Source organism: Natator depressus, chromosome 17 (genome assembly GCF_965152275.1).
Source record: "Natator depressus isolate rNatDep1 chromosome 17, rNatDep2.hap1, whole genome shotgun sequence".
Lineage (NCBI taxonomy): Eukaryota > Metazoa > Chordata > Testudines > Cheloniidae > Natator > Natator depressus.
In genome coordinates this window covers 22,785,426-22,800,095 of record NC_134250.1, presented here as the reverse complement: position 1 = coordinate 22,800,095, position 14,670 = coordinate 22,785,426, and the positions used below count along the sequence as shown (strand labels likewise).

The following is a 14,670-nucleotide window of genomic DNA, read 5'->3' as shown; positions in this document are numbered from 1 at the left end:
GACACTCCGTCACATCCTGAATCCTAGCTCCTGACAAGCAGCAGACTTCTCGGTTTTCCCAGTTGGGGCGGCAGATAGATGACTCAGTCCCCCTGAGGAGCGAGTCCCCGACCACCACCACCCGCCTCCGTCTCTTGGGAGCGGTGGTCTTGAAACCCCCAACCCTAGGACAGTGCATCCCATGCCTTCCAATCGGCGGAGTCTCCTTCTGTTCCCTTCCCTCAGATGTATCACCTAGTCCACTCTCTGCATTAGTACCTGTGGAGAGAACGTGAAAATGGTTGCTCACCTGTATCTGCGTTGCTGGTACATGGACGCTCCCCTTTCTTCTTCTTGGGGTCACACGCTGCCAAATTTCTTCACCGACCTTCTGTCCCCGCGGTGCAGCCTGCTCTGAATCTTCAGAATGTTGCCTGTAGAAGCATATCCTGACGTCTGTCCAGGAACTCTTCAGTTTCTCTTACGCAACGCAGGGTCGATACCTGTTGCTCCAGACCTTGAACCTTCTCTTCCAATATGGAGACGAGCTTGCACTTTGTACAGACAACGTCACTTTTGTCCTGTGGAAGAAAGAGAAACATGGCACATCCTGTGCAGGTCACAACAGCTGATCGCGCACCATCCATATTACCTTCCTTCTAAGAGCTTCCTCAGTTGTTGCAGTAACTACTCAGAGAAGCCTGTAAGATGAAAGCCTCAGTGGGTTCTGCCCAGGCAAACTCCCAGTCAAACTCCCTCTGTTCGCCGCTCAGCTGGTTTGCAGCTGGCTGCCTTTTTATAATAGTCAGGCCCACTTAAGGCCCACCTGGAACAAAGCACTCCCAATTCACACTTTTCAATCAAGCACACGGTCAAACTGACAAACTGTCCCCACAACAGAAACTCAGATACTCACCAACACCGCCCCCCAATGCTGCACTTAGTGTACCTCCTCTCAGACAGATCTCAGTCAAACTCCCTCTGTTAGCCTTTCCGCTGTTTGCTGCTCATTTTTCATTGTCTCAATCAATATTCTTTCAATATGTGTGGGAAAAGTAGAAATATCTTGTAATAGCGAGCGAGAGCAAGATCCTGGAGCACTGGGCCTGGTACAAGATCTGCGGCCTGAGCCAGAGACTGTGAATCAGAGTCAGGCCATGTATTAAAGCAGATGCTTACAAGTACACGGTCCACTACATGAACTTGGCAAAGTTGTTGCTAGTCTACTAGGTATCAGCTTGGACAAATACATCCCAATCTAGTACAAGATAAGATGCTTTAACAAAATAATGAATAGGGATGTTTTGTCCAAAATATCAGGAACAAGGGGAGATAACATCCCTTCGACAGCTCAGCTGGTAGAGCAGAGGACTGTTGAGGAGCTGCCTGCGGGAATCCTTAGGTCATTGGCTAATTTCTGGCTCGAAGGAGACTGAGTTTTTACTTTGGGGGAGGGATAGCGCACTGGTTTGAGCATTGGCCTGCTAAACCCAGGGTTGTGAGTTCAATTCTTGAGGGGGCCATTTAGGGGTCTGGGGCAAAAATTGGGGATTGGTCCTGCTTTGAGCAGGGGGTTAGACTAGATGACCTCCTGAGGTCCCTTCCAACCTTGAGAATCTACGATCCTATGATAACAAATAGTTGTCATCAAATATGTAATGTGGTATACAATTTGTGGATTCCAGTTGTTTGTTTCAGCCTATAAATGCTGGGGTGCTTCACCTTAACCCTTTGTCCAGCCTAGGGGGCAGAAGAAAGTCCCACCGCTGACTGAGCTGTGTCCATTGTAACGAGCATACCTGTGTTAGGGTAACTGCAGACATTGATCCAGGGAGCCAGTACTGTGCTTCCTTGACAGTAAATCTGGCTGAGTGCCTTCACCACCGAACCATGCCTGTGGTCTTCCTTATGAGTAACACCGGTGTCTGCTGAACTAACATTCTGCACTATCCATTAAAACACTGACGCTCCAAGGACAAAAGTAATGAGTAGCCTAAACAGAGTTACCGAGGCAACAGCATTCCAGCCTCCAGCACTTAACCAAACTGGGTAGTGCTATCACAGTCTGCCGAATCAGCTCTCTGTCCACAACTGGGGACAGCACATGCAGAGAACACACCCACACACAAGCCAACTGTCATCACTGGTAAGAATCAGTGTCACTGTCACTGTCCCTGATGTGAATAAGAAATAGGACAGCATTTACAATGTGCACGACATTGCTAACCTGTTTAACCAAATATAAAGTAAAAATTAACAAATTAATCACAGCAAACAATATAAAGGCAAGGGAAAAGAAATTGATAAAGAAATTATTTGTACTGGTTATGGAAGTTAGTAACTACCATAACCAACTCATTAGGGAACATTTAAAAAGGCAAATAGACAAATTGTTGCCCAGAGCTGTGGACAGCACTCAGAAAGACACATACGCAAACCAACTGACAACATATGTGAGACATATCTAAGAGAAAAACTGAGAATCTCTGGGCCATAATTTCACCTTGGCTTTAGCTGGGCATAATCAGGTATTTAAATGGATAAATGCCCTTTGATGTACCTGCAAATAATTGTGGTGGGGAATAATTGCAGGGAAATTCCAGAACTCTGGAGGAGTGCTAATATTGTGCGAATGTTTAAAACAAACCAAGTTGGATGATCAGGATAACTATAGGCCAGTTAGCCTAACATCAGTCCCAGACAAAATAATGGAAACGTTGAGAAAGGATTCAACTGATGAAAAATTAGAGGATTAATATATTCATAGATTCCAAGGCCAGAAGGGACCATTGTGATAATCTAGGCATTTCTCCCATATAACACAGGACAGAAAACATCCCCAAAATAGTTCCTATAGCAGATCTTTTAGAAAAACATTAAATCTTGATTTAAAAATTGCCACTGATGGAGAATTCACAATGATCCTTGGTAACTTGCTTCAATGTCTAATGACTCTCACAGTTAAAACTGTATGCCTTATTTCCAGTCTGATTTTGTCTAGCTTCAACTTCTAGCCATTGGATCTTTTTATACCTCTCTCTGCCAGTTAAGAGCCCATTATCAAATTTCTGTTCCCCACGAACAGATTGATCAAGTCACCCATTAATGTTCTCTTTGTTAAGCTAAATAGACTGAGCTTCTTGAGTCTGTCACTATACGGCAGGTTTTTCAGTCCTTCAATCATTCTCATGGCTCTTCTGTGAATTCTCTCCAATTTATCAACACCCTTCATGAATTGTGGGCATCAGAACTGGACGCACTATTCCACCAGTGTCAGATACAGAGGTAAAATATCCTTTCCTATTCAAGATTCCCCTGTACCTGCGTCTCAGGATCACATTATACCTTTGACAACAGTATCACATTGGGAACTCATGTTTAGCTGATTATTCACCAGGACTCCCAAATCTCTTTCACTTTCTCTTTCACTGGGAAGTAGTGACCAGGACAGTGTCCCCCATCCTGTAACTATGGCCATCATTCTTTATTCCTACATGTATACATTTGCATTTAACCATATTGAAACACATATTCTTTGCTTGTGCCCAGCTTACCAAGTGACCCAGATCACTGAATCCATGACCTGTCCCTCTTCATTGTTTGCCATTCCCCCAATTTTTGTGTCATTTGCAAACTTTATCAGTGATGATTTTACGTTTACTTCCAGCTCATATAAAGAATATAAATATTCTCTATGTCATTGGTACCTACAGATATCACTACTACTGGGTCCTCCCCAGCACAGCTCATAAGTCTGTCTAGATGTCTGAAGAGGTCCACAACCTTTGCACCGGTAGGCAATTCACCGGGCGGTTCTCCTAGTCATTACAAATCCGACTATCTATAGTTCTAATAACTAAATCCCACATTACTACTACCTAACTCTTCCTAATAATGGGGTCCCCTGCCTTGGATGGGTAGCCTCAGTGTGAGAGGATACCATGACATCATCTGGAAGGAGGGTCCCAACTATGAGCAGAGTTTCCTCCTGCTCCAGCTTGATGTTCTCCTCAACTCTCATTGCTTATGAACCCTTGATGGTAGGCCTTCCCCTGATCTGGAACTGAGAACCATGAATTCCCACCCAAACCATCTAACATCCTATGTATGAGGACGGGGTTGACAATCTGGCACTGTCTTTTGATTCAGCTCTTGGTCATCAATAAAGAGCCATAAATTGCCATCCTTCTTCCACACACAGAAAACAGGTGAAGAGTAGGGAAAGCTCGACCTAATGATCCATCCATAGTTAGTAGGCCCTGCAAATAGTCTTTTACCTCCTGGTAGAGGGAATAGCAGACTGCTAGATAACCCTTCTGTACTGTTGGGAGTCATGGAGCTTTATGTGCATTTTTGAATTCTCAACCTGGCCTATGTCACGACATCCTAGGCAAAAGTCCTTGACTCATCTTGTAGCATGGATTACATAGCCTCCTGCATCTCCTTGCTAAGGTGATCAAAATTAACATGTGGTATCCAGCCTAATGCATTACAAGGATGTGAATTCCCAGGTTTTTTGATTTCACCTGGTGTCATTATCATGAGGAGAAATTGGGAATGGGCGACATGAGATGGATCACTTGATGATTACCCGTTCTCTTCATTCCTTCTGAAGCACGCGGCATTGGCCACTATCGGAAGACAGGATACTGGGCTCAATGAACCATTGGTCTGGCCCAGAGGGCCTGTCTCTTTTCTGGATTAGAAAGAAGGCCCTGAGTCAGTTTTAACTCAGGCTTTTTAACCAAAATTCCTAGTTTTGTGTGTTGGTCCCTGGAGAATCCAGTCTGAACCAGTATGTGTGAGCCTCTCTCTCTGGAGTTGTTACAACCTGAGTGAATATGCCTAACTACCCCCAACTAGGCAGGTAGTTCCTAGAGGACTATGGTCCCCCTGCACCATGGAAATACTTACAGTTCCTCAATAGTGCATAAACACTGGCATTTTTAATACAAGTTGTTGACCTATGACCCTGTTTCATGTATTCTCTAGCTTGTTGTAAATAGAATGATGCTATTGTGATATAATATTGACAGATAATAATATATAATATCATATTGGGATATAATATTGATCCCCTTCTCTACAATGTTGCTTCTCCTGGTCTGCAAGTGACTGGGCTTCCAAGCAGTTTGTCTTTCTCCAGCTGCAGCTTCTCCTTCTCTACCTGTTGGCTTTTTCACAACTGGGGCTGAAGAAGTATATTTGGTTTGAGTGAAGGCTGGTTGTTGCCTCTGTCCAGTTCTTCCCTGCTTCCCTCTAAGGAGCTCTCTCCACTCTGGGTATCCCTTACAGTCCGAGACAATCATTTCTTTTCTGGTCCTTAGAGTATAGCAGGTTATCCAGCTATGTCTTGGTCAAATTCTGACAAAGGGGTAGCTCTCCAGTTATGAGAGACAAGTCGAGTGAATTAATATCTTTGATTGTCCTAGGATCAACACAGCCACAACAACACTCTCTCTCTCTGTATTCCAAGCAGCTTATATCTTATCTTTCCTGTCTTTCTCTTTTCACTATTCTTTTTCCCCAAAACATTGAGACTGTTTCTCTTTGCTTTTTACTTCTACAATACTTGCTTTCACTATTATTGGCACTTACTGGAAATTCACTACTGTCCTTAGATCCCATGCGTGCTGCACCCATATATCTCACATTTGGAGGATTAACTGCACCTCTGCCCCATTTGGGGCCACGCTCAGCTCCATATTTAACCTACCAATTCTGAAACCAATATTCCTTTGGGGATTTTCAAGGGTTATCAGGCTTATCCTGGAAACCCAACTGCAGATTGATAGAGACAATTCAAGAGTTAAATACTAAACAGTAGATGAGCCATTCGGTAATAGTGACCAGAACTGCAGTTCAACAAATAGGTTCAGTATCCAAAAACTCTCCCAATTTCACTAAACTTTGCAAAGGGATAGTTGAATAAAATGAGGAAGCTGCTCAGAAAAGGCCTAAGGTCAAAAAGTAAAGGAAGTAAGAGCCTTACATTTTACAGACACAATAAAAAAGTCTCATGCAAACAGAAAAGAAATGAGGAAGGCAAAAGAAAACCAGTGAATAAACAAGCTTGGTTCAAAAGGTTATCTGAGCCAAACAAAAATTGCGTGAAATTTGGAGATCTAACCTCAGTGAAGCCAATAAACAGCAATTCATGGGAATTGTAAGCTGGATTCAGAAGAGCAGATAGCTAAAACCTAGCAACCAACCCACAAGAGATTATTTTACCAAGGCCTTGTACACATACATCAGTATAACTTATGTCACTCAGGGGTGTGAATATGTCACCCCCCCGAGCGACATAAGTTATATCGCCCTAAGTGCCAGTGTGGACAGCATTATGTGGGCGAGAGAGCTTCCGCCTCTAGAGGAGGTGGTTTTATTATGCTGTTGACATACAGCGTCTTCACCAGACACTCTACAGCAGCGCAGCTGCATCAGTGCATCTGAACTGCTGTAGTGCTTCTAGTGTAGACTATTCCTATATCAGAAACTGGCGCTTCAATCAATCTGTGGATCACCAGGGGCTAAAGGGAGCAATTAAGAACCATAAGGACTTCTTAAGAAGATAAAGTGCAGCTACTCAAAGGTGTTTAGCTGCAGCACCTAACTCCCATTGAAATCAAAGGCGCTACACACCTTAATACTTTTTAGGATCTGGGCCTAAATGCTTTCTTTGCATCAGTCGTCACCTCAGAGGATGTTAGGGAAATACCCATCGCTGACCCGCTCTCTTCTTTATATTATAAATATAAAAATGGGGGGCCATTAGAAATTGAGGTGTCAGAAGAGAGCATTGAATAAACTAATAATTTAAAAAGAAATAAATCCCAAGGAGGTTTAAGAGTGAAGTGGTTGAGCTGTTAAAAAATTATTAAATCTTGAATTGAAAACCTCTACTATACAGGAGGGTAGAAAGGTAGCAAATGTTATCTCTATATTTAAAAAATACTCTACAAGTGACCTGGGGTATTACAGACCAGTGTAGCCTCATTAATGTCTGGATTAATATAACATTGGTTTTACAATCACCTGGGCTAAGAGATAGGACAGCGGTGGAGGTGACCAGGAGGAGGAGATGACCAGCCCTCTGTGGAGAAAGAAGTGGTTCGGGACTATTTAGAAAAGCTGGACAAGCACAAGTCCATGGGGCCAGATGCGCTGTATCCAAGAGTGCTAAAGGAGTTGGCGGATGTGATTGCAGAGCCATTGGCCATTATCTTTGAAAACTCATGGCAATCCGGGGAAGTCCCGACAACTGGAAAAAGGCTAATGTAGTGCCCATCTTTAAAAAAGGGAAGAAGGAGGATCCTGGGAACTACAGGCCAGTCAGCCTCACCTCAGTCCCTGGAAAAATCATGGAGCAGGTCCTCAAGGAATCAATTCTGAAGCACTTAGAGGAGAGAAAAGTCATCAGGAACAGACAGCATGGATTCACCAAGGGCAAGTCATGCCTGACTAATCTAATTGCTTTCTATGACGAGATAACTGGCTCTGTGGATGAGGGGAAAGCGGTGGACGTGTTGTTCCTTGACTTTAGCAAAGCTTTTGACACGGTCTCCCACAGTATTCTTGCCAGCAAGTTAAAGAAGTATGGGCTGGATGAATGGACTATAAGGTGGATAGACAGTTGGCTAGATTGTCGGGCTCAACGGGTAGTGATCAATGGCTCCATCTCTAGTTGGCAGCCGGTATCAAGTGGAGTGCCCCAAGGGTTGGTCCTCGGGCTGGTTTTGTTCAATATCTTCATTAATGATCTGGAGGATGGTGTGGATTGCACCCTCAGCAAGTTTGCAGATGACACTAAACTGGGAGGAGAGGTAGATATGCTGGAGGGTAGGGATAGGATACAGAGGGCCCTAGACAAATTAGAGGATTGGGCCAAAAGAAATCTGATGAGGTTCAGCAAGGACAAGTGCAGAGTCCTGCACTTAGGACGGAAGAATCCCATGCACCGCTACAGACTAGGGACCGAATGGCTTGGCAGCAGTTCCGCAGAAAAGGACCTAGGGTTTACAGTGGACGAGAAGCTGGATATGAGTCAACAGTGTGCCCTTGTTGCCAAGAAGGCCAATGGCATTTTGGGATGTATACGTAGGGGCATTGCCAGCAGACTGAGGGAACGTGATCGTTCCCCTCTATTTGACATTGGTGAGGCCTCATCTGGAGTACTGTGTCCAGTTTTGGGCCCCACACTACAAGAAGGATGTGGAAGAATTGGAAAGAGTCCAACGGAGGGGAACAAAAATGATTAGGGGTCTGGAACACATGACTTATGAGGAGAGGCTGAGGGAACTGGGATTGTTTAGTCTGTGGAAGAGAAGAATGAGGGGGGATTTGATAGCTGCTTTCAACTACCTGAAAGGGGGTTCCAAAGAGGATGGCTCTAGACTGTTCTCAGTGGTAGGAGATGACAGAACGAGGAGTAATGGTCTCAAGTTGCACAGTTCATTATCCACCTTTTAGTTCTTGTATTAATCTCCATATTCTCCAACTTAACTACTCACATGTGCTACTATGTCAGATGCCTCATTGAAGTTCAGATAGATTAGATCTGCTGAATTTCCCTTGTCTAAGAAATCAGTTGTTTTATCAAAGAAAGGTATCTGGTTAGTCTGGCATGATCTGCCTTTGGTAAATCCATGTTGCATTTTTCATTTACCTCCATGTCTTTAATCATTCTTTTCTTCAAAATTTGTTTTAAAGCCTTGCATTCTAGTGAGTTCAGATGAATGGGTCTGTAGTTGCCTGGATCATTTTTTTGCCCTTTCTTAAATATAGGTATGATGATAAGGTACTGCCCCCAATTTGATAGATATATTAAAAATCCTTCTTAACTCCTTTTTGAAAACCTACAGACACTCTCACACACACATGCTCAGCCTTCTCCTGCTCCCACTGAAATCAATGACAGCAAGACTGAACCCCAAACCAGACATAACGAAATAGTTAGATACAATAATATAGTAATTAATAATGTACAAATGTAGGGATGGAATAGGGCTTTATGGAAGTTGGTTGCAACCTTAGCCCTGAACACATTAGGTGACACACCACTGCTGCGTAGGGATGAGGAGGGCCTAGCTGTGCCTGCTTACAGAGAGGTATTTGATAGTCCAGTGAATTGTGAAGGCAGACGTTTCAATGGGATCAGAAGCAGCACAAGAACTCCACTGAATTGCAAGGTAACGTCAAACATGTGCCCAAACAGTGAGCAGCACAGTCACTGTCCCATCTTTTCCACAGGAAGGGCACAAAAGGCAAGAGATAGTTGATGTCTCTGGTAAGTTTGTCTAGTTGGCCACATTCTAGCCCCTCTTGTTCACACCTGCGAGGAAGGAACCAGAGGGTGTGGAACAAGCAGTAGCTCTTGGAATGATTGGGACTTGGAGGAGTATGGGGGCGGGGGGTGGGGGTTGAGTCCATCTGAATTACCCCAGAGGCAGAAGGACAAGGTTCTGCTGTCTTTTCATTCTTGCCTCCTAAAGGAACTGGGCTACAGTGTGTTTAAGAGCAGCCGCTGTGATGTTAGAACCAACCCGAAGGGAAACCGTTCCTCCTGCCTGAGTTATTGCAGGAAATGTAGCAAAAGCTGCTAATGCTCCAAGGGACAGACAAGGCAGGCCAGCTTTGATGAGGTAAAGCTGATTCTTACAGACTGCCATGAATTCACAGCTGAGATACCAGGAAGCACTAGGACAATTCTGGCTCCAGCTGTGCTGAAACGTCTGGTCTAGATGACTGACAAGACAAAGTAGGTAGGTGTATCCAACACACAGAGGGATGTTTTCCCTCGCTGGCTGTGGACAGCATTTGACTGAGACACTTGGCACATGCATCAGCTACCGGTACTGGTGCAAGATGTTGGTGCAGCAGTACGGAATAACAGACACACCCAAAGGTCCCTGCTACTGCTTTCATTCACACCATTTGCCATTTCACCTGCTCCTGCTACATATCCCTGGGCAGAATCCTGCACGGTGTGCCAGGAATCCAGTGATACCTGGATGGCGTACTGTGTAGTATGGAAGGTACTTGAAGACGGGTTCTCAGTGACTAGGAACAAAGGCATGTTCTTCAGGAAAATGAATGTGAGTTCTTTGTGTTACCCATGGAATCTGAAGGACATCACTATGATGCTTGTGGCCTGTGCACATCACCTACAGCAGAAGAGTCTCTCTTAAAGCTCCAGCCCCACAAACAGGTTTTTGTCTAACCTAGCAACAGGTAATCCTCTCTGACCCATTGAATATCAAATCAGATGAGTTAGCACAGCAAATTCTGATTGTGCCTCCAGGGAAAAAGAAATTCTTGTCCTCATCAACAATTATCAACATCTGGTTGATAGAGATAACTGTGTTGCTATAATATACTTGGTCTCTGTAAGGCATTTTCAGTAGAACCACATGACATTCTGAATAAAAACTAGCACTACACAAAGTCTATATGGCACATATTCAGTGACTTAAACGCTGGCTAACTGATAGATCCCAAAACATAGTTTTAATAAAGAATCATTAATGAGTGCATGCATTTCTAGTTGGGTCCCACAGGGCTCAGTACTAGGCCTGAAGGTATTAAATCTTTTATCAGTGATGTGGAAGAAAGTATAAGGTCATTGCTAGTAAAGTTCTGCAATGACACAGAGATTGGTCAGGTGATAAATAATGATGAAGACAAGTCACTGTTACAGAGCAAACTGGACTGCATTGGTAAACTAGATGCATACAACATAGAAACATAGAAATACACGGCTGGAAGGGACATGGAGAAGTCATCTAGTCCAGCCCCCTGTGCTGAGGCAGGACAAAATATGTTTAGACCATCCCTGACAAGTGTCTGTCTAACCCGTTCTTAAAAAACCTCCACTGAAAGGGATTCCAAATCTCCCTTGGAAGCTTATTCCAGAACTTAATTATCCTTGTAGTTAGAACTTTTTTCTTAATATCTATCTTAAATTTCCATTGCTGCAGATTAGGCCCATTAATTCTTGTCCTATCTTCAGTGGATATGGTGAACAATTGATCACCATTCTCTTTATAACACCCTTAAACACATTTGAAGATTGTTATCAGGTCCCGCTCTGTCTTTTCTAAAAAAAAAAGAGCCATCTCCTGCTCCTCACTCATTCAGAAGGGGCCACCTCAGACAAGAAATTATCACATGTTCATACACACTGGAAGGAAAAAATCAGAAAACCTACATGGAGATCATGCAAGAACCCCAAAACAGCTATAAAAAAATTGGATGACAGCTATCCAACACAAAAATGAAAAGCATTAAAAGGAGTGAAAAACACCCCAAAATCAGAAAATAGAAAAATTAATTTTGAGTCAACTGAAACATTTTGGTCAATTCAGAACAACTTTTTAGAGGGTTACGGAGTTGTTGCTGTACCTGTGAGACATGTCAAGCCCGGAGATGGGTGGGTCCCTAAAAGGGAGGATCCCTGCTCAGTGCAGGGTGGCACTCTGAAGGAGCTGGACTGCAACTCAGAGCCCTTTGGCCCCTGGAAGCAGGGATTGCAGAACGGGGAAAAGGTTTGAGAGCCTTGTCCCCCTAAGCGCTCTCAGAAAGGAGAAGTGCCAGGTCTTTTCTCTTTCTTTGGCTTCCCAAAGGTCTCAGACTATGCTTTTTGTGGGCTGCAGAAGCATACTGACTTTTGGTTGGCACAAAAGGGGGCTGACGCCTTGAACAAAACAGCTGGGGGGCAGTGCCCTGGACTCTGAGACAGGAGTAATGGCCCTTTCCCTTAGGGGTGCTAGAGACGTATATAGTCTGCTAGATAGTGCTATTTGGTTAACAGTGTATTTGTTCCAATGTACTGACAATAATCAGAAATGGGAGGTGATGGTACCCAAATACGCTTTTGCATAAATCAGGCTTTATTGAGATAATATCTTAAATGTGTACAACTTGCCCATTCACCATTCAGAGAAACCAGAAAGAGAATCAATCATCTGTATTATAAAGAAATTGAAGAATCACAAAAATAGGTGCCAGTAGGCAGCCTACAATCACTAACTTGTAAATCTGCACTCATGGGCTTCAATTCAATCTGGACTTCTTTAGCTAGTGTTATTAGCTAATCCTAGTTCTTTTAGCAATGGCCACTTGCAAGCTAATTACAGGGTTGGAAGTTTTTGCAAATGGAAGAAAATCAACACAAACACAGGCAAAATGGCAGCAGCTAGGCCATGCATTCCAGCCAGCAAAAGTCAGTGGGGGGTTAGACTGAAAGGAGTGAAGAATCCTTGCCAGCAGCATCCTGAATCCAGCCCTCCAAGGAAATCTCAACTTCCATCATAAGGAGTCACTGGATGCTTGTTCTGTGGGGTGAAATGGGAAAGGTGTCAATAAAGCAGAGAAGGCTCCTGGGTGGCTGGGATTGTCCTGGACACGAAATTTCCCCTGAAATATTGTGTATTCTGCCTCTGGGTGAAGCAATTTTTGGTGTTGAACATTCAGCACCTGTAATTACCCAGGTTATCCCCTTTAGCCTTTTTAGGATATTGGCAGAATATTAGCTTTTTCCCCAGTCCTCTGGGACTTTCCCATTGTTTCTAATATTTGTTAAAAATTAAGATCAATGGCTCAGAATGCTTCTTGGGCAATTCTTTTGGAACTCTTGGATGCAAATTCTCTGGTCTTGCGGATTTAAAGAAATTTCTCTTTAGCAGGTGTAGTTTCACATCTGCCTAGTTACTGTTGGAATAAAAGGTATATCACTGGCACTGTAAGACACAATTGCATCATCCAGCTTCTTTTCAATCTGATATTAGGGGGCCCTTTAATCTAATGGACAAAGGAATTACAAGGTTACCCATGGACACCCAGGAGATGTCGGAACTGCTGGGAGCTTTACAGGTCAGAGACCCTGGAGACCGAGGAAATCCAGAGACCGCGCCACTGGAAGATACAGTAGGAAGCACCCCAGGGGAACTAGACATTGATCCAGTTGTAGGACCGGGCACTAACTCAGCGTGTTTTGGTTGGATCTCTGCTGAGCCAGTGGTGAGTACACTCGCTGCTGACAGGGCCCTGGGCTGGGACCTGGCGGAGTAAGGAGGGTTTGGGTCCCCCTACCCTGCCCACCACCTCCCTTTAGCGGTGGCCCATCCCCCTCTGACTGTTAGGCTGCATGGCCCTGCGAGAGAGGGCAACCCTGTTGACCCTGGCCATTAGGCCATACCACCCAGAGGCTAAGGGTGCTCAGGAAGACTTAGCCGTAGGGCTATAATGCCCTTTCCCCCACCCCAGAGGGGGACAGGGTGCACTTGCCCCGTGACAGTTTCTCACTGCCTTCCAAGCTCAGCTCCTGCATGAAGAGCAGCTGGCTGAAGCTGAACCAGGATAAGACTGATGTGACAAATGTGGGAAAGGAAAAGCACTCCTCCTCTATCACAATCCCAGCCATCTGCCCTCAGACTGCCACTCTGGTCCACAGCCTGGGGTTCTCTTAGATTTATGTAGCAACAGCAACAAAGAAAAAACCTCCCTGCGGTCTGTGGCTGGCCCGATTGTGCCCGGTGTTAGAAAAGGCAGACCTGGCCACAGTGATCTGCGCACTGTAACATTTAAGCTGGGTATTGCAATTCCTTGTATCTAGGAGGGAAGACCAAGCCCTGAGGAAAAACAGCTTGTTCAAAACACAGCAACGTGGTCGCTCTGCAACACAGGACACTGGGAACACATCACCCCAGCATGCCGTTCTCTGCACTGGCTCCCCATTCAATTCAGAGCCCAGTTCCATGGGGTGCTGTCCGGATTTTTCAAGACCCTGCATGGCACTGGTCCTGGCTCCCTGAGAGATCAGTCACCCTGCTGCAGCCAGAGGTCCTCCGGCACCTGAGTTCCACTGGAACACTAGGGCTGGCCAGAAACAGCACTTCCAGTTTGGGGAAAAATGAGGTCTCTAATTTGTTCGGTTCCAATTCAAAACAAAATTGAGACCTTTCAAAATCCCCCACACCCAAATATGAGTACAAGCACCAGCCCACCCCAGGATATCCAATAGCCTGATTGTTAAGGCACTCACGTGGGATGAAAACACCCCAGGTTCACATTCCCAATTTGCAGTAGGCGCTTGGATCTTGCACATCCCAGGTGAGTACCCTGACCACCAGGCAATAGAATCAGCCTCTCTGGAGCAATAAACATGTAATTTTTTCAATATAAAATGGAACAGCTCCAACAGGAGTCATTGAAAGAGAGTGACTCTATAGTCTAGTGGTTAGAGCACTTACTTGGGATGTGGAAGACCCAAGTCCTTGCTCCTGAGCAAGCTGTTGTGGGGTAGGGCTGGTTCTCTCCAGAAAGTCCATCCTGGACCTGAGAAACCTTCCAAATGACGTTAAAATTATTTCAATCCCCTTGAGGCCAGAAAGGAGGAGCACATTTTCATCTGTAACTCGTGGGAGCTTGGTCGATACTATGGGGATGAACACCCTGTAAGTGCCTGAATAGAACACTAGACACGATTTCAGAAATATCATCCCAGCAGTGAGGTCTAGGAGGCTGTGGAAAAGTGTACCAAGGGAAAGCGTGGAAACCCCACCTCTTGGGAGCCTGGCTATGACACTAGAGAAACACTACAGGGAACAATCCTGCACTGGCCGCAGGGACAGGGCCTGCATGGGGCCTAACAGATCCTTCCCATTTCTAGAGTGGATGAATCTCTCTTAAGAA

General features: G+C 44.8%; 1 protein-coding gene across 1 annotated transcript in view; it reads right to left on the bottom strand.

The window, feature by feature from the left end:
- Positions 1-444: 444 nt before the first annotated feature.
- Positions 445-14,670, bottom strand: part of LOC142000578 (myeloperoxidase-like) — a 78,280-nt gene continuing 64,054 nt past the window's right edge. The window contains exon 12 of the mRNA XM_074974959.1: positions 445-560. The gene's annotated coding sequence lies outside the window, so the exon portion shown is untranslated. The remainder of the gene's footprint in view (positions 561-14,670) is intronic.